Genomic DNA, 18,203 nt, shown 5'->3' with positions numbered 1-18,203 from the left:
AAATTCATATGTATATGATGAACACCATGGTAGTGAGAAAACTTTTGGATGGATCCAAACATATGACCTACAAAATAGCACAACAAATCGAGTCAATGTCAACTTTTCGAAACCTAGTATGGCACGAATTCGAAATAATTACCCATATGCATGGTCCTCAGCTCAAATCTTACAATGTACACCGAATTGAAACATCGATATTAAGTCCCGTACTATCTACACTAGTAGAACGCCCGTGCGTTGTCACGGGCTTTTGAAATATTTTTGTTGAGTTGTATAAACATAATGGATGTAAATTTTCACATGTAGAGATAAGATAGCACGGGAATGTCGGTGCTTTGTCACGTGCTACGAAAATATTTTGCTAAAATTATGTAAACACAATGCATGTCAAATTTTACATGCAGAGACAAGATAGCACGGGCACAGTCGGGGTATTTGTTGAAGTCCAATTCACTTGAAATGTAAATTGATAAAAGAGATAAATTAACAATGTATACATATAGAGCGATGATCTAATTAAAATTCTATTACAAATTAATATCTACTGTTCCTTGTTGTTGTGTTTACACAATTCTCGCACAATATTAGAAATAGTGTTTTTAGTTTCATTCGCACGATATTTAAGCAAGTATAATAAAAACTTCTTCCTGAGCCTACATTGGTCAGCTACATTTTAATATTACTTTATATCATAATAAATGTGTTGTTGTAATCATGGCGTAGTGCTTCTAGCATTGTTGAGAGTGCTCACAGAAGTGACCATAATCCATATAGTACGGTCTACTACTCCTGTGTTGCTCCTGTTGCAAATCCCACGCCCCACCCGCGCTGACTCTCAACCCTCACTTTGATCACAAAGTCCACTGACTCGCGTTCTAAGTGAGCCAGTTTTTGACACCAGCATGACAGTTAGTAAGGGACAAGGTGGGAAACCGCCTACAGATGTTATTCACAACATGCATATAGCAATTTTTTCTAAGTAGATAATGCTACCCGAACATGCACTCAATAAAAAGATAATGGTACCCGAACATGCACTCAGTAAAAAGATAATGCTAGTCATCTTATATGTATCATCAAAATTTTGCCTGCACCAAATTTGTACAAAAACAAAAGACAAAAACACCTTAATGTGAGATATGATTTTCTACTCCGGCGGCAGCGCCACTCCCTTGATAAATCATGAGCTTGTGCTCTAGATTTACATGCTTGATCATTCTCTTCCGTGTCAGCCTCCGCCTCCGCTCCCCAGCCTTGTTGCCCTCCTCCCCTGACCTCCTTGGACGGCACCTCTCCCACCTCCTCATCTGGTAAATTATCATAGTAATTAGGAAACTATGGCATCATCACAATTATCCATGCTATTATAGGATCTATCAATTCAAAATAAGTGAAAATAGTGGGTGTTATCCCAGTTTGCGAAATAGATGAAGTTTTACCTTGGCGTTGAAGCTGCTGGAGAACTAAATCGCAACCAGCCTAGAGGACGAAGTTTCCTTGACTTCCCTTTGATACTCATTTGCTCAGCCCCATGCTTATCAATGGTGGCTGCAGAAACTGGAACCAAGAAGCAAGCTATGGTTTTACGTCTTTTTCTTGACCCTCCTAAAAAATCATTAAACAGTTAGGCAATTAATTCAGAAGGGTAAATGCGGAAAATTGTATGTGATTTTCCTCTCCTTGGAGTGAATATCCTATGTAAAGTTGAAGCAAAGGAGAGCCAATATGCTAACAGTTCATAGCACAAGTTTAACATACGTGACAAAAAAGTGATGTTGCTGCATTTTTGCAGAGCATGCCTACCATGAGATGAATATTAGAAGACTGATTGGGTCGAGCAGGCTGAGAAAGATCATCGTGATGGTGCTGGTAAACATCTTGGGTTGGTTGGCTGGATTATACATTCACTCTTGTTGGAAATCCTCAACCAGAAAACCAGCAGAATATCAAAGAAGAAATTCCGTTTTGTGGTTGGTGGGATATCAATCCACATATTAAATTGATTCTAAACCCAGAACCAACACTACAAGCACAACATTGAGTTTATGGGTTCGAAAGGTACATCAAAAAGTATCTACAAACAGTTTAACTTTAAAACAAGAGATTGAGATGCATGTCTATATCTAGGTTTATTTGTTTATATCTGAACAAAATTCTATAAGAAAGCGACGGGGCTCCCTGAAACTACAGTCCAATGCACATCTCGAGCAAAGCAACTTATACAATTCATGTGGGTATTGAATATCGAAATTCATATTAAAATTAATTAATTTTCATATAACCGAAGCTCTCCTGAGTGAAATGAAATACTGTATACTATTCCCTCTTGGTTCGGCCTACATGTTATTTTCAAAAGTTGAATTGCTGGACTCGATTACAACGCTACCCGTGGGAGTGACGGTGAGATGTTAGAAGAGTCTGCCGGTGGTCAAGACCATTTTGCCCCCTTCCTAGGATGCAAAATTAGTTCTGCAAAGACTAAAGGCAAATTAAACTTGTCATATCAACATATCAGCTGTGGAGAAAGGTCTAGTGTTCTAGAATGACAAACTATACAATAAGGTAAATAGGCGTGAGTAGATCACGCGCTAGAATAATCATTGTTTCACAAAGCTAAACCAGGAAAGGAAAAAACCCACACAATATTTAGAAAGACCAAAGCCACATAAAAGAACCTTCTAATGAGATGAATATACCCACAGGAAAACATCTTTAATTAGCAAATTAACTACTCATTTATACTCAAAATAAATAGAAGTGCACTGATGATGTGCATATCCTTTCTCGATTGACAGGTTTAAATTGTTGATAGGACCAAATGCACGGCAAATTCATGCCAACAATTGTGAATAAAAAAGAAAAAGAAAATAGAATAACCTAATTGAGCAACACGCGACCAAGAATACACTACAAAGGCGGTGTCGTGGGGCGGGCAAGAGTACATTACTCGAGCCAGTATGAAAATACATTAAGACATGCATACAGATCTGGCTTTGTCATGAGTTCTTTACAGCATTCTGCATACATAAATTGAAGGGGCTTCTTTAATAAAGGCGGCATGTTATACTTTGCCACTCATGAGTTGCAAGCACGTTGTTGTAGTTGGATAGCCACAATCGGCATCCTTCAACGGGCTATCACTGGCTTCAAGTAAGTCTCATACAAAGTTTTGTCACTTTGTCTAGATTTTTGGCCCTAAATCATAGGCGTTCTCAGTACACGCACCTCTGAAAAATAGAGAGCACCCATATAAGCTTAAATTGCTTGGCCGAGGTCGGCTTAAAAAACAGACTTCTTCCTTGGTTGTTGTAGAACTACAAGGCCTGAGCTGCAGTTATTTTATATCTGCTATTTTGCATTGCCAGCGTTCATGTGTCACCTCCAACCTGCATCAGCAAAATATGTAGGCCTCAGTAGTATACTGGACAACTCCAAACCTAATGCAATTGCATAATTTCCATACACCTGCATCAGGCTTGCCTATCAACTACTCAGGTAAGAGTTGAAACCGAGCTCAACCGGTAAGCAAAAAAAAATTAAAAATCAGTTCAGGAAAAAATGTCGCGCCCTTCTCGAGTCTCGACAGTATGCAAGAATCATGCCTAAACACTATGTGCACACATGGTGAGAGATGCCACCACATGTCACGGTTGTAGACCAGAAAACAGCTAGCCATTCCTATTATACAGATTTGCAAGTCTTAGGATGTGGTAAAATTCTAGGTAAGCAGGTTAGCACTGCCGTACTTGTCATTTGGATCAATACGGCTGTTATACATCTCTGACCTCCTCAGTCCATCAGTAAAAGAGCAAATCATGTAAGGCTTGATTCATATAAGTGTGCATGTGCAATGCACGTCTTGTCAGGAATAAAAAAATTTGAATACACAAAGCTAATGTACCAGGACATAGTAAAAGTAAACTCTGGAGGAAAATAAACGTGCATTGACCATATATAGTTTGTACAATATAATATAAGAAAATATGAAAATGAAATATGGTAAAATCACCCATCCATGGCAGTTTAACCAAATTCTTTAAGTTAACAAGGCAGAAGCAGAAACGGAGTTTTAGCACGTTACCTTTCAAATGACTGTAAGATATCTAACATCAAGGAGTGATCCCGAAAGTCATACTCATAGCAGCCAGAGAGGACATTAGCGACCTCCATAGGTAAATTGTATAGGAACATCGGTTTCTCTTTCTTCAGGACAACTGACTGATAAATCTCATCTGGTGATTTGGCACACCAAGTCTGAACGCCACTGAACATCTCAAGAATGCTGCGAGCGAAACCCCAATGAGTCAGTCTCGTAACTAATTGGGCCTCTGATGTTTGGTTGCCAATGTTCTGGGGCATGTAATTTGGAGTCTCAAGTCTTTGGATAAGATCTGGATTTGGCAGCGGAAGTCCAAACAGCAAGGATGGAATCCCATATCCCCCAGTACAGCATGGTCATTGTCATCAAGGAGAAAATTACAAGACTGAAGATTCTGAACAAATATTCCCCTGGAGGGTAGTTGTAGCACACCATGCGGCAAATCGGTGCCATATCAGCAAGTTACAGGAAATCATAAAAATATGTAGTACTACTGAAGAAAACATCTTCTAAACAGAGCATCTGAAATTCAGTGCATACAGTCAGAGGCATGTTACCTCCAGAAATCCCTAATCAAAAGACACTGGTTTCCTTCCACGCATTACATATGCCAAAAGAAACTAATTAAACATAACATTAACCCATTTAGTTGTCTAGATAACCAGATTAAATCGTAAGCATTACATGGTTACTATTTCAGTGAAAAGGAATACTGTTGAATAATGATTGCCAATGCATGTCAGCATGCATAATTCAGAAACCACATGTTTAATCATTTAGGGGGCACATACATTTGTTTTCAGAGTCTGCAACTCATAATGAAATGCTAGACAAGTTTATTGTCCTCTAAATATATGAGGAAATTATCGATGTCAAAGTTGTCGTGTCTAATGCCAAAACTAACTACTATATCAGGTCTAGTTACTGAGATGGTGTTCGGTGTGAAGATTAGTTAACAAAAAAATATGTGAAAATACTTGTGTAATTAGAACAACAAGGAACTGTAAATGTATGGATTTGGATTTCACAACTTAATGCCAACTAACACCGCATTAGAAAGAAGGAAAGCCTGGTCCAGTGTACTTTGCAATGAAATTTGATTGAATCATTAAATTATCAAGAGCCATGTTGAACAATACCCGACGAACGTTCGCTGGTGACGAGGTCCCAGTGAACACACACAGAACCACACAATCAATAACCTGTGGATGGCTGTTTCTCAAAAAATTGCACTAAATTAAAGAACTGCCATGGCAGTTTATAAAAAGTGCCCCTTGCCACACCCTAAAAACTACCACCCGAGTCGTTCACATATGCCATCTTGTTTTTTTCAACTTTCCTAAACAAAAAGCAACATATATATACTCGCTATTTCAGTTTGACAATAACAGCAAGCTACGTCAAACACTCAGTTTTTAAAAAGCTCATGTTTCAAAATAATGTAGCAGCCTAGAAATTGAAATATATTTTATGCTTTCAGAGCTAGTGATTTGCAAACTTCCCTCTGTAATCTAATTTGTAGTCAGATTACAAAGTGACTTTTCTTTAGTTAAATAGCTTGTGCTAGCTTGCTTGATGGTCATGCATTTTGTGAGTTGATGAGTTGAACGATTTGGTGGGTTGGCCCATTTGTGAAGAAATGAAAGGTCCCGCTTATTGATGATGGTGAACAAACTAAGACTCAAAATTGATACGAGGCAATGAGCATAAGCTAATCAGGATTGCTGATTATGACCAGTTCCTTGTTTACAAAATTGACATGTAAACCATGTAAGAAGATAACCATAACTCCAATGGGGGCAAAAGATGCATCAGGAAAAATGAGAAATATTATTGGGGCAAACAATATGCAAGATGGCTATCTGCTCAGGCTAATGATGCAACTCGGCAAGCAGATGACATACGACTGCTACGTTTGTTTCACTCTACAGATATTCAGACGGCAAAATCAGTGAGCTCACATGGTCTAACAGTTGGGATCAATAAGCTACAACTTATCATAATTGGAAATCCTTTTTCATATAAACCTTGCAGATCACAAACTTATGACCGGAGCATGTAAAATGAATATTTCAATTGAAAGGGACCAACAACAGGGTGTTTTTTTTACCTTGGTGCTACATGGAGGTGTCCCAGGAGGACGCCAATGAAGGGCACGGCGGTGGCACATGGCCGCTGTGTACCGGTAGAAGAACAGTAGGCTGATGTGCATCGCAGTCGCCGCCACACGCTTGTACCTGTCAATGTCATGAGTCATTGCAGATTAGACAAAGGGTGCATGATCGAGATAGTGGAGAAGAAGATACCTGGGTGGCCGACGCTGCGGTCCTCGATCAACTCCCTCTGCCCCGCCGTGCGAAAGAGACAATAGATGGAGAGTACGGCATGCTGGGAGCTTGAAGAAGAAGACGTCCGATCATCCGGTCGTCCGATCGTCACACACCGTCACTTTTTTGACCATCTGATCGCCACGCATCAGATTCTGAACATTTTTTTATCGACCCATAACGATCAACACTCTGAATTGATCCACAGAACAGATAGAAGCACAATAGAGAGAGGTGTCGCTGCTAGTCTGCGTCCCTGTAGAACTCTGAGGTCTGTAGAACTAAGATCAGATTGACAGAACATCCCTTGTTTCCATTGATGCAGTATATGTCTGTCTGAACCATTCAGGTCCATCATTTTACCTTGTAAGATTTTCATTGATATAACAGGAATTCCTGCAAGAACAACACGTTGTGGAAAGATGGGCATCTATACACACATAAGTAATTAAAACCAGAAAGGTAGACCTTCGGATTAATTACAAAAACCAGAGACCACCAAGACCATATCAATATAAAGTTTCAGGAATAGGTGGATTTAAGAAAGGAAACATGTCTAAACTGTGCTCTACATTGTAGAAAAAGAAAAATAGGAAGAAATTTCTCAAAGCAAACATACCATGGAGTGTCACTTTAACAGGAAAATTACATCCTAACTCGCAATCCCCATCCTTGTGCAGCTACCGACACACATACCATCAGCCGCCGGAAGTACCACAGAAGAGAAAAAATAAAGGAAAGGAGGCGCAACATATACCTGAGAGGAGGTAGAAGAATTGCGGGCATGGGTGCAGGGTTAAGGCCACACGGAACCATCGATGATCTCTGTCTGCCAATGGGTAGGATGCTCGACACGAGGTTGGTGCGACAGCAAGCTCGGGCGGTGAGGCGGCGGGGCAGAAGCTGCAGGAGACGGCGGCGGGGACCTCGAGGCCAAGCTCAGGCCATGGCTTCCCTGGCTCCAGAGGCCGTGGCGGCGCCGGACGCAGCGGCGGGGCGAGGAGGAGGCCGGCCGACGGGGAGGCAGGAGCTCCTCGTCCCCTCGATCCAGATCGGGATCGAGGAGGGAGCAACAGGGGCGCGAGGGAGCGGGCGATAGGTTTAGGTTTTTTTTGTCGCTGGTTAACCTTCGTAGGTCTTTTTTTGTTGGTTAACCTTCGTAGGTCTATTTTTTTGGTAGGTGGATGGGTGCGGATTGGGGCCTTAGGAGGAGGTTTTTTTGGTTTCTGGTGGATAAATTAGAGGTGGAGGAGCTACAAAAAAACCAGCAGAGGTGGGACTAAAAAAACCTGGAAGCGAGACTACCAACTACTCCATTAGGAATAGAGATTCAAATGTTGTTTTTAGCCCCCCTATCCCGCACACACACTACATACTTCCTGTATCGGTCAATCTTCCTCTTCTAACCACCTTAGAAAGATATCGGTTTCCAACACACATCCGTTCTTTCTCTTCATGTTTCGATCTCTAACTCTCTCAACTACACAACCCCCTTTTTCCACTCTGTTACGAAATGTATTTACCTCACACACCTGCCATTGCACCCCATGCCGAGCTCTCTCTCTCCCCCTCTCCTTCTCACCCTCTCGCGCTAAATACATGTATTACCTATCTAGCCCCGCAACCTCTCGTGCGCACGCACACACGTTGTCTATCTAGGTCACTCCCTCGAGACTGTCTCACTCTTTCTTACGCACGGCGGGCCACACTCGCTCAATCTCGCTCTGTTTATCTGAGTCTCGTTTAACCTCGTTTTCTTTCACACAACAAATGATATATCTCCCTGTTCGGGCCTCGATCGACACACTCTATACTCTCTCACGCAGATTGTCGCATCCCTAGTTCTGGTATGCACTAGGCTAGCCTTTCATGTGAGCATCATGTTTAAATTCAAATGAAATTTGAATTGAGGAATTTTCAAAAGCCTCAGAAGACCTCTAAAAATAATCAACATTTAATTCTCATCAAATGTCAAGGAAATGTTCTTGTTACTCTGTGAAAATATTGGTAAGAGGTAAAATTCAAACCAATATTTTTAGGAGACAGAAATATTTATTTTTGACCATTTGAGTTAATCCAATAATTATTTGCACTGGATTTATATTTGCTATATATTTAATATGATCCAATAATTCTGGAAAATGGTGAGTGGCTCTGAATATATTATATTAGCCAAATGATAATTTCCAGAATCTAAAAAAATGGTTTGGTCTCTGAACTAAATTTAAATAGAATAGAAAAATAGAAAAACAAAAAAAGGAAAGGCTTACCTGGACTTACCTGGTCGGCCCAGTGGACAGCCAGCCCACGAGGCCCAGGCGCCAGTCACCCCTAACCTCCTGCCAGTAGGCAGGAGGGCGTGTGGCCGCGGCACGCGCGCACGCGCTCGGCCAGCTCCTAGTTGCCGCTGTTGCTGGGGACGGCTTCGAGTGCCACGACACCCCCTGACCCCCCTCTCGCTCTGGACCCCCCTCCTCCTCCTCTGCTCTCTCTCTCCCGCGATCGACCACGAGCACCCGAGAGCGCCGACGAGCACCACCGCGGCCATCGTCCACCCCTCGCCTCGCCGATGCTTCTAGAAGAACCGCCGCACCTTCCTCTTTGTCTCCACCAACCCACATGACGTCGGGTGCACCGCAGCGTCGTCCCCACCGCCTTCATCGCCGCATCTGTCCGACGATCACCGCGGTCGATTCGTCGTCGACAACGCGTCCCCTCCCTCGCTCTCGCACTCATTGGACTCGCTGTGAGCCCCTGCCCCGAACCCCTCTTCTCCCCCTCGCGTTTGCATGCTCTAGCCCCATCCCCCGCCATGGCCGAGGCTCGCCGCCGCCGCACCTCTTCGCCATCGTCGTTCTGCTTAGCGCCATCATGTTCGAGCTCGTAGACGAGCTCTAGGTGAACCCAGGAGGCCGTAGCACACCACATCCGGACTTCCCGTGCCCCACAGCCCCACGCCACTCGAGGCCGCACTCCGGCCGCCGCCACAAGCTCTACTCCGGCGAGCTCTGCTCCGGCGAGCTCCAGCGCCCCCGCGGCCTCCCACTTACCTCCCTGGATTCGGGCAAGCCCGGGCTACGCCCCGGTGCCCTCAGCCGCCGTCCCCGCCGCCCCCGTCGCCTTTAGCGCAAATCTGGCGCGCTGCCGCCGCCGCTTTGGTAGCCGTCGGCCAAACCCCGGCGGGCTGACATGGTCGCTCAGGTAGGCGCTAATCACCACTAATCCCTCTCTAACAGACACTGACAGGCGGGCCCCGCAGCGGGTCAAATCCCAGTCAACAGGGGATTAACTCCCAGTTAACAGTGAGCCAATGACATGTGGGACTCGGTCGTCAAGTTTGACCTGGTCAGCGTTAGTTGACTCGCTAACGTCATGCTTGCACAACGCTGACGCAGTTAAACATTTTCTGGATTTAAAATAATTCAGAAAATTCCAGAAAATGTTTAAAACTTCAAAAATTCATAGAAAATCAACCGTAGCTCCAAATGAAATATTTTATATATGAAAAATGATCAAAAAAATTCAATCTATCCATCTGTACCATTCTCATGCATGTTTGAACAACTTACAGCCACTGTATATGACAATTTGAATTAATGGCATTTAAGAAAGCACATATGGAGTTTGAATTTGAACCTAGTGTTCAAACCAACTCCATTTAACTTGTTGCTAGTTGCATTAGCTCAATCAACAACATATTGCCATGTCATGATCATGCATCATATTGTTACATTGCATTGATTGTGTTCTTCCTTGTTTGCCGGTAATTGTCCCCTCTCAGTAGACGACGTTCCGACGATGAGATCGGTGACACCGATGGAGAACTATACTATCTTCAGAAGTGTCAAGCAAGCAAAAAACCCTTGTTCATTCTGATACAATCCCACTCTCTCGCTCTTGCTCTTTTTTACTGCATTGGGACAACAACGATTCAACTGTTACATGCTGCGATAGTTGAACCCCTTTCCTTTGCATGACCTGTCATTGCCACAGTAAATAGATGAAACCCACTAGCATGAGTAGGAGTTGTTTGAGCCCTGGTGTGCCTACTCATTCATGCTTGTTTGTCATGCCTGCTATTGCTTAGAGTTGAGTCAGGTCTGATTCATTAGGAATGAATTGGAATGGTGATGAACATGTCCTACTATGTGTGAACATGATTTGGTAAAGGTAGCGGTGAGAGGCCATGTAGGAGTACATGGTGGGTTGTCTCATTGAAACCGTACTCAGGAACTGAGTTCTGTGTTTGTGATCCATGAACAGTTACTACCACACATTGGAATGCTTAAGTGCCCCTCTCGACTTATTAATCAACCTGATCTCTGTCCAGGAGTTGCAACTAGTTTCTGGTGTTTGTAGGTAGTACTAGTAGTCTACTAACTGGCACCCGGTACAGGTGGGCTTGGGACAGACTAGGCACAATGGCACGGTGTACCAAGTGGCACCTGGATGGTGGGCTTGGGAACCCTGCTCACATTGTTTGGGGTCGTGAGCGACACCCCGGCCGGATCTCCTTGCGGATGGAACCCGAATAGGCGATAAACCTGGAGTAGAGACTTGTTGGTTAGTCAGGTCATGGCCGACTCCCTCGCCAGGCTTCCGCTTGAAGGTTGCCGAGATACACGATGTGTAGATGGTGGTAAGTGGCGAGAGCGTGTGTGAAGAAGTACACCCCTGCAGGGTTATCATTATCTATTCGAATAGCCGGATTCCCCGGATATGGAAACTTGGACCCCTTGCATAGTTCATAGACAAGTGAAAGTGGATACTCTAAAATGTGCAAGATAAGCGTGAGTGCTATGGATGGCCTTCTCGTAGGGAAATGGGAGCGGATCCATAGTGGAGTATTGATATGGTGAATATGTGGACTCGTGTGCGCCACCTCAAAAGAGTTACTTGCAGTCGTAGTTCAGGTTAGCCACTGAGTCAAAAGCTGGCTTGCTGCAGTTAAACTCCACCACCCCCTTTGTTGATACCGAAGCATATGTAGTTAGTTCTGATGTAAGTATTGCTAGGTACATTTGTACTCACGTTTGCTTAATTTATGTTTTGCAGAGAGACTTCAGTCTCACTAGTAGTTCCGCATGGACTTCGACGTTTAGCTTGTTACCTCAGCTACGATCTTGTACCCTTGGGAGGGTCTTGTAGATAGTTAGGCTTCTTAGCCTTCTTCATTTGTAGTTGTCTGTACTCAGACAAGTTAAGCTTCCGCATGTGTTTGTTGCTTGTATGCTCTGTATGTTGGGTCATGAGACCCATGTTTGTAATATCTGGCTCTCCGGAGCGTAATGAATAAATACTTGAGTCATAGAGTTATGTTGTGATGCCATGTTGTATTTACACATATCGAGCATATTGTGTGTATGATTGAAATGCTTGGTACGTGTGGGATCCGACAACCTAGTTGTTCATCCTTGGTAGACTCTCTTATGGGGAAATGTAGTCTTGTGCATCCATGAGCCATAGTAGTCTACTACAGCCCGGTTCATCGGAGTCCTGCTAGCCCAGCACTACTGCTTCGGAACACTTGACTGGCCGGCATGTGATTCACTTCGTTCCTGTGTCTGTCCCTTCGGGGAAATGTCACGCGGTGACATCCAGAGTCCTGCCTAGCCTGCTACAGCCCGGTTCACCGGAGTCCTGTTAGCCCAGTGCTACAGCCCAGATTCGCACGCTGCTGACCGACATGCTCGATATTGATTCATGTATGCCTGTCCCCGTAAGTTATGCCACTTTGGGTTCACGACTAGTCATGTCGGCACAGGTTCTCTGTCATATGGATGCTAGCGACACTATCATATACGTGAGCCAAATGGCGCAAACGGTCCCGGGCCATGGTAAGGTGACACCCGTGGGGATACCGTGCGTGAGGCCGCAAAGTGATATGAGGTGTTACCGGCTAGATCAATGTGACTTGGAATCGGGGTCCTAACAGCTTTGGTATCAGAGCCTGACTGCCTGTAGGATTACCAAGCCAAGTTGGTCGAAGTCGTGTCTAGAAATGCTTTAGTTATATAAGGGAATTGATTGTGGATGGGAACGTAAGGCTCTTTTTACTCCTTTACCTTATGCCCTTCTTCTCTAAGTCAACCTCTTCTTTTCTACGGGGGTTAAGAACTAGGCTTCTCTTCTATCTCTCAGGATGACGTGTTACTAAGCCGTAGTTGCCTAGGATTGTTGAGTTCAAGCCTTAGTTCAGTTCCTACTACTTCCGTATGTTGACCGTTGATCCTGGAACTTTGATATTGTGACGTTGAGTGGTTATGCCACCATTTTGCAGGATGTCTCAAATCATTTTGAGCATTTACAACCGTTATGCTGTCCGAGTCATCCTAGGTTTCTAAATAGTCTGATGCACTTGCAAATCTTTCCTCCATGTTCCCGTTGTATTTTTGGGCCAGATTAAGCACACTAATTGGTGTGTTGAGGTACTCCGTTGCCTTGATGTGTATGTTGGAGTTAGTATTATGACCCTAGGTGTCCTCGAGAATTTAGCAAGGCTTTCGTATTCCCGGTGTGATGATTCTGGCCATCATTCTTGAAAGCATCCCGTGATGCCATTTAGTAGTAGTATCCTACTCCTGTGTTCTTGACCCAAGAATCACTCTGTTCACTTCCTGTTGATATTGTTGCTAGTTCCTTTAGGATATTAGTAACCTTTGCGATAGTCCTCGAGGTCCGTGGTATTTCCTTCTTCCAAATACCATGAACCATTAAGGCAGAAGTTCTTTGAACCAAAAGATCACCATTAGAGTACTCCTGATGAGTTCTCCATTCATAATTGTGATTCTGCCAGTTCTACCTTTCTGCATGGGTTATCTGGAAGAAATATGTTGAACTCGTTCGACATACTAATCTATGCATCCACAACTCAGAAAGTTATATGTTCCTTTGAGTTGTCCCTCGTTAGTTATTTTCTGGCCCTTGTCTATCAATTGATAGTTAAGAGTATGTGTGCATTCATGCTCATCGATACCTCATATTCTTGTGGTGTGTCAAGCCATTCTATTTTGGAATGACTAGGAGAAAAAAACTCCAGTACCTTATCCATTTCTAGGATTGGGTCAAAGTAGTTGTATGCCATGGATCAAAATGCCAATCTAGCTTTTGCTCTGTTCTACCTTGGAGTGTTACCATCTTTATGTCAAGAATGTCTTGAGAATTACACCACCTCTTATGAATTCTTGATGCAGTGATACTTCTCACCATCATCATTCATTCCTCGGGCCTTGTGTTGTTGTAACCGGAATGCCGACAAGTGAATTGTGATGTGTGAAATCAATACTCCGAGCAACTCGTTTCTTGGTAGTAAATGGACAATATTCTCTTTCTTAGCGTGTTGGTTATTGAACTACCATTCTAAGATTGATCTTGCTACCTAGTCCATATTTCCTGTGCACTCTTCGATCAATGAGTTAGGATTGTGTCAATCCCTCGCTCCCTTGATCATATCGTCTTGCCCTGAAAAGCAAGATTGATCTTGAGCTTAGTAACATATCGGTGGTTCATGATTTTCTGAATATCTTCTCGAAAGTATTACCTGGTTATCACCTGACCACTATGTTGACTTCGTGATCAAGTTGATTTTTCTATAAACCGCTATTTCTCCAAGAATTTGTGTTGGATACCCTGAAATAGTTGGTTAAGCTAAATGACAACTTGGAGAGTTGGAATATGATAGCTTGTCTAACTTAGTTCATCCCAAAGGGATATCCTTGTGTTTTGATAGTTGTTGAAGCAAGATGATATCTTCATCAATTGGTCCCCATGATCAGTTGCTGGGTCTATCATCTTGTCAAAACTTTGACTCGAGTATGGGCTATCATCAAGTCAAATCAGAACCAACGATGTTTGTAATGTTGCCTTACTCGTGGTTCACCCCTCGAGCATACACCATTACATCTTTTGGTATGACCAATGCTATCACCATGTTCACATGATGGTGGAAGCCCAGTGATATTGAAATTCCGATGAGTTGCTGTTGAGCCCATCAGTAGCATTTTGTCTCCCCCATGATTCATGTTGAACATCAACCTAGTATTGGAAACTTTGTAAGCAATGCCTTCGTGTTCCGTTCATGAAGCTTATGCTTGGATGGAAGAAGTGACTTCCTCAAATTCATGTGCATTTGGAGCAAGTTGCCGCCATGAGTTCGAGAAAGATTGTTTTTTTTCCTCTGGTACCATCCCAAGTTAGTTATGCATGTGCGAATGTATTATATGGTTTGGTAGATTAATTACCTCCACTCCATATGTATTCCCTAGCACACCAAGCCACTGATTGATTTGTTCAATGAGAAGAAGTTCCTTCTTGAGAGCATGCCTTATGCAAGAACTTTTTTATCCTCGATGATGGTTCCCCACCTGAACTCGGTAGTGCTTTTATTATAAGACTACTATGTGGTCATGCTTGTCTGGGACAACATGTTCACATGTGTTAGCAGAACCAGCTCATGTTTTGGATCTTACTACCATAGTCCATTTCCTGAGAATCTCGCAACGCCATCTCGTCGATTTGTGTTGCAAACTTTCATTTTCTTGTAGACTCGATGGATCTGGAATATCCTGTTACCAACCAGATCTGAATCTCAGGCAGATATGATGGTTGGAACTTTTCCAAGATCTATGATGTAGGTCCCCGACAAGGTTGATGTTCTGGCCGACACACCTAGCCAGAAGATCTATCATTGTAGTATCTTGATTGAGCTATTTGACCATCTTCTCCATGAGGATTTAGTGTGACCTATTCTTGAAGTTGTTCCTTAGGGATCCTTGTGCTCTCAGTTTCTTCGATGATTCTATAACCATTGGAATGTTGGAAACACTCTCGACTGTTGAGTTCTTCCCCAGTTACCAGAATCATTCCCAACATTTGCATTTTGTTCCCAGCTTGCACCTCAGTAGTTGTTGTTCAGGATCATCTTCAAAAGTGGACTTACCATGGGTACCATCCATTTCCGATGATAAGCTAAAAATCATCCATTGCGTTGTCTTCAACAAGGTAGTCCACATCATCCATCCTAGTCGGAGTATGCCATTCTTTCGAACCCTTCCAACGATCGATTGTGATTACCTAAGGCTAGTATAAAGAGTTTCAATGATCTTTGTATCAAAAGTAATTCTTTTTGCCACTTAAGGGAAATGCTCTATGAGTCACCTTTCCCTGAGGTGTCCCGTTATGGAATCATGGCAATTACCTCCTCGCTACTTTGAAACCATGCACCATCCTACTCTAGCATGGAATTGTTTCCCAAGAGATGTTTCAACGTCTCACTCCATGAGTTGATCTTGAGTTGCTCGATCTTTGAGAAGATCGTTTCCTGTAGAGTTTCCTTCCATCGTCATCGTGTTGGATGAAGATCTCGAAGACAAATACGTCAAGAGCAATGTGATGGAATATATCGGTATCTTCGAGAAGGGCAGTTGGATCGAGAAGAATGTGATAGTTTTGTGACCCCTCTGTCTTCTTACTCCACTTCTTGAATCTCGGGACGAGATTCTTGTTTAGTAGGGGTGAGCTGTCACATCCCTAGTTCTGGTATGCACTAGGCTAGCCTTTCATGTGAGCATCATGTTTAAATTTAAATGAAATTTGAATTGAGGAATTTTCAAAAGCCTCAGAAGTCCTCTAAAAATAATCAACATTTAATTCTCATCAAATGATTCCAAGGGAATGTTCCTGTTACTCTGTGAAAATATTGGTAAGAGGTAAAATTCAAACCAATATTTTTAGGAGACAGAAATATTTATTTTTGGCCATTTGAGTTAATCCAATAATTATTTGCATTGGATTTATATTTGCTATATATTTAATATGATCCAATAATTCTGGAAAATGGTGAGTGGCTCTAAATATATTATATCTAGCCAAATGATAATTTCCAGAATCTAAAAAAATGGTTTGGTCTCTGAACTAAATCTAAATAGAATAGCAAAAATAGAAAAACAAAAAGAAAGGAAATGCTTACCTGGACTTACCTGGCTGACCCAGTGGATAGCCAGCCCACGAGGCCCAGGCGCCAGTCACCCCTAACCTCCTGCCAGTAGGCAGGAGTGCGTGTGGCCGCGGCGCGCGCGCACGCGCTCGGCCAGCTCCTGGTTGCCGATGTTGCTAGGGACGGCTTCGAGTACCACGACACCCCCTGACCCCCCTCTCGCTCTGGACCCCCCCTCCTCTGCTCTCTCTCTCTCCCGTGATCGACCACGAGCACCCGAGAGCGTCGACGAGCACCACCGCGGCCATCGTCCACCCCTCGCCTCGTCGATGCTTCTAGAAGAACCGCCGCACCTTCCTCTTCGTCTCCACCAACCCACGTGACGCCGGGTGCACCGCAGCGTCGTCCCCACCGTCTTCATCGCCGCATCTGTCTGGCGATCACCACGGTCGATTCGTCATCGACAATGCATCCCCGCCCTCGCTCTCGTGCTCATTGGACTCGCTGTGAGCCCCTGCCCCGAACCCCTCTTCTCCCCCTCGCGTTCGCATGCTCTAGCCCCATCCCCCGCCATGGACGAGGCTCGCCGCCGCTGCACCTATTCGCCGCCGTCGTTTTGCTTAGCACCATCATGTTCGAGCTCATAGACGAGCTCTAGGTGAACCTAGGAGGCCGTAGCACACCACATCCGGACTTCCCGTGCCCCAGAGCCCCGCGCCACTCGAGGCCGCACTTCGGCCGCCGCCACGAGCTCTGCTCCGGCGAGCTCCGGCGCCCCTGCGGCCTCCCACTTACCTCCCTGGATTCGGGCAAGCCCGGGCTACGCCCCGGTGCCCTCAGCCGCCGCCCCCGTCGCCTTTAGCGCAAGTCCGGCGAGCTGCCGCCGCCGCTTTGGTAGCCGCCGGCCAAACCCCGGCGGACTGATGTGGTCGCTCAGGTAGGCGCTAATCACCACTAATCCCTCTCTAACAAACACTAACAGGCGGGCCCCGCAGCGGGTCAAATCCCAGTCAACAGGGGATTAACTCCCAGTTAATAGTGAGCCAATGACATGTGGGACCCAGTCGTCAGGTTTGACATGGTCAGCGTCAGTTGACTCGCTGACGTCATGCTTGCACAACGCTGACGCAGTTAAACATTTTTTGGATTTAAAATAATTCAGAAAATTCCAGAAAATGTTTAAAACTTCAAAAATTCATAGAAAATCAACCGTAGCTCCAAATGAAATATTTTATATATGAAAAATGATCAGAAAAATTCAATCTATCCATCTGTACCATTCTCATGCATGTTCGAACAACTTACAACCACTACATATGACAATTTGAATTAATGGCATTTAAGAAAGCACATATGGAGTTTGAATTTGAACCTAGTGTTCAAACCAACTCCATTTAACTTGTTGCTAGTCGCATTAGCTCAATCAACAACATATTGCCATGTCATGATCATGCATCATATTGTTACATCACATTGATTGTGTTCTTCCTTGTTTGCCGGTAATTGTCCCCTCTCAGTAGACGACGTTCCGACGATGAGATCGATGACACCGATGAAGAACTATACTATCTTCAGAAGTGCCAGGCAAGCAAAAACCCCTTGTTCATTCCGATACAATCCCACTCTCTCGCTCCTGCTCTTTTTTACTGCATTAGGACAACAACGATTCAACTGTTACATGCTGTGGTAGTTGAAGCCCTTTCCTTTGCATGACCTGTCATTGCCACAGTAAATAGATGAAACCCACTAGCATGAGTAGGAGTTGTTTGAGCCCTGGTGTGCCTACTCATTCATGCTTGTTTGTCATGCCTGCTATTGCTTAGAGTTGAGTCAGGTCTGA

At 44.0% G+C, this 18,203-nt stretch overlaps 1 long non-coding RNA gene across 12 annotated transcripts; it reads right to left on the bottom strand.

The window, feature by feature from the left end:
• Positions 1–1,045: 1,045 nt before the first annotated feature.
• Positions 1,046–7,590, bottom strand: LOC125543340 (uncharacterized). Of its 12 annotated transcripts, none has more exons than XR_007298396.2 (8): positions 7,187–7,590; positions 6,409–7,109; positions 6,213–6,339; positions 4,085–4,512; positions 3,229–3,389; positions 1,807–2,026; positions 1,443–1,608; positions 1,046–1,310 (listed from the first exon to the last, which is right to left on the bottom strand). It is a non-coding gene; the product is annotated as an uncharacterized LOC125543340 (long non-coding RNA). The 12 variants fall into 12 exon arrangements; XR_007298398.2 differs by having other exon boundaries at positions 1,443–1,560; positions 7,187–7,589; XR_007298397.2 differs by lacking the exon at positions 1,807–2,026 and having other exon boundaries at positions 7,187–7,587.
• Between the last annotated feature and the right edge of the window lie 10,613 nt (positions 7,591–18,203).

Source organism: Triticum urartu, chromosome 3A (genome assembly GCF_056163025.1).
Source record: "Triticum urartu cultivar PI428250 chromosome 3A, HENAU_Tu73, whole genome shotgun sequence".
NCBI lineage: Eukaryota > Viridiplantae > Streptophyta > Magnoliopsida > Poales > Poaceae > Triticum > Triticum urartu.
Note: the sequence above shows the minus strand (reverse complement) of the source record. Positions and strands in the feature narration are given on the sequence as shown.